Source organism: Palaemon carinicauda, chromosome 7 (assembly GCF_036898095.1).
Source record: "Palaemon carinicauda isolate YSFRI2023 chromosome 7, ASM3689809v2, whole genome shotgun sequence".
NCBI lineage: Eukaryota > Metazoa > Arthropoda > Malacostraca > Decapoda > Palaemonidae > Palaemon > Palaemon carinicauda.
This window is the reverse complement of record NC_090731.1, coordinates 156,073,957-156,076,494: the sequence shown is the minus strand read 5'-3', so window position 1 is coordinate 156,076,494 and position 2,538 is coordinate 156,073,957.

Here is a 2,538-nt window from a genome sequence, read left to right as displayed (position 1 = left end):
ATATATATATATATATATATATTTATATATATATATTTCCTTGGCACGCTGAGCGGGTAGGGGAGAGAGAGTAGTCATACCCTGGTAATAGCGACAACTGCCGTGTTATAGTTAGGAAAGGGGGGTGGGGAAAGGGTTGAATTTGTATGCATACAGTATGCGTGTGCATATCTATTTAAATATTTAGCCGTCATTTTTGGCGGGTCAAGTACACTAGTGATTTAAGACTTGAGGAGAAAGAGTTTGAAGACTGATACCAAGAGGTCAAGTTTTGAAGAAGATCGATTAGGTGAATTGTCGTTTAATTGACTGAAGTAGATACTGGAAGTAAAGGAGGAAGAGAGAGAGAGAGAGAGAGAGAGAGAGAGAGAGAGAGAGAGAGAGATAAATACATGGACACTTACTTTTATTGCGGTTATCTAAAGCCTTTGTTTGTTCAATTGGAACTGGACTATGATTATGTTAGACAATAGCTCCATCTCCAAGGTTGCTTTTTGTCTTCTTTATTGTTGTAATTATTTGTTATTATTGACGGCGTTATTTATATCACCAGAGTCGTCATTGCGTTATTATTATTATTATTATTATTATTATTATTATTATTATTATTATTATTATTTTCATTATTATTATTATTATTATTATTATTATTATTATTATTATTATTATTGTTATTATTATTATTGTTATTTTCATTATTATTATTATTATTATTATTATTATTATTATTATTATTATTATTATTACTGCGTTAAAACAGCAAAATAATCATCAAAGTTCGTGTTTGCATTCTTGTCATATTTGTTATCATTATGTATAATTTGATTGCGACAAAATGAATTATTTAGGACGAAATATAAAATCAGAATATAACTAGAATTGAGTCTGTCGTTGAAATTTATCAATAGTTTATCAAATGAAGCAAATGTATCACGAAATATAATATATTTTTTTCTAATCACACTTCATTTATGATTTTCCTTTTTGTTCAAAATGAATGTTCAATGCATGATATATATATATATATATATATGTATATATATATATATATATATGTGTGTGTGTGTGTGTGTGTATATATATATGTATATATATATATATATATGTATGTATATATATATATGAAAAATGAAATTTTATTTTATTTTATTCACTATATGTATATATATATATACTGTGTGTATATATATATATATATATATATGTATGTATGTATATATAATGTATGCAGAGAGAGAGAGAGAGAGAGAGAGAGAGAGAGAGAGCAAATCTTGCATTTATGCAAAAGTCTTAATATCACTATTATCATCATCATCTCCTACGCCCATTGACGCAAAGGGCCTCGGTTAGATTTTGTTCGCCAGCCTTCTCTATCTTGAACTTTTAATTCAATACTTCTCCTTTCATCCTAATCGCTAAACCTGTCAGTGTGGGAAATGTGATACTAATCAGGCCAATCATTGAATGGAAACTTGATTGGAAATCAAGGGTTACAAGTGAAGATCATATCCTTGGAATTTCTGGCGTTGATTTTATCTTGGTGTAACATCTTGATCATATCCTCTGCACTTTTTGCCCTAGATTCTGAGGCTGTTATTTAGATACTTGATGTCTGAGATTTTTTATTTTTTTTTTTTGATAAAATACTGGTTTTAATTATATTCTCGAATAAATAGTTCTCAGTCTATCAATTCTAATAACTTTAATAGTAAAAATAGTAATAATGATAATAATAAAAATAATAGAAATAATAATAATAAAAATAAAAATGACAATAATAATGATAATAATACTAATACTAATAATAATAATAATAATAATACTACAACTACTAATGATAATAATAATAATAATAATAAAAATAATAATAATAATAATAATAATAATAATAATAATAATAATAATAATAAACCTTGTTAGCAAACATGGTAAACTAACGCATTATAAGGTCTCTAAAACAATAATAATTTCAAACGTAAATAAATCGCAGTAACTACAATAGTTTTTATCGCCAGAGAAACATTTAAATGAAAAGAGATAGATATATGGTATAGTGCCTATATTTTCTAATCACAATTCGAGCATGATATTGTGTTGATTTTCATCCCCATATATATATATATATATATATAATACACACACACATATATATATATATATATTTATATATATATATATATATATATATTTATATATATGTATATATATACAGTATATATATGTATATATATATATATATATATATGGTTACAGCATCCTTATTTGTATTTACTTGTCCTAAACGCAAGTCAGTATTTCTTTACCGTATCCTTTCCTGCATCTACAGTCCATTTCTTTTATCGAGGCAGATTTGCACCGACTCGCAGCGGTGCCCTTTTAGCTTGAAAAAGTTTCCTGATCGCTGATTGGTTAGAATTATCTCGTCCAACCAATCAGCGATCAGGAAACTTTTCCGAGCTAAAAGGGCACCGCTGCGAGTCGGTGCAAATCTGCATCGCTAAAAGAAATAGACTGTTCAAGCTTTCTTAACTTTTATTG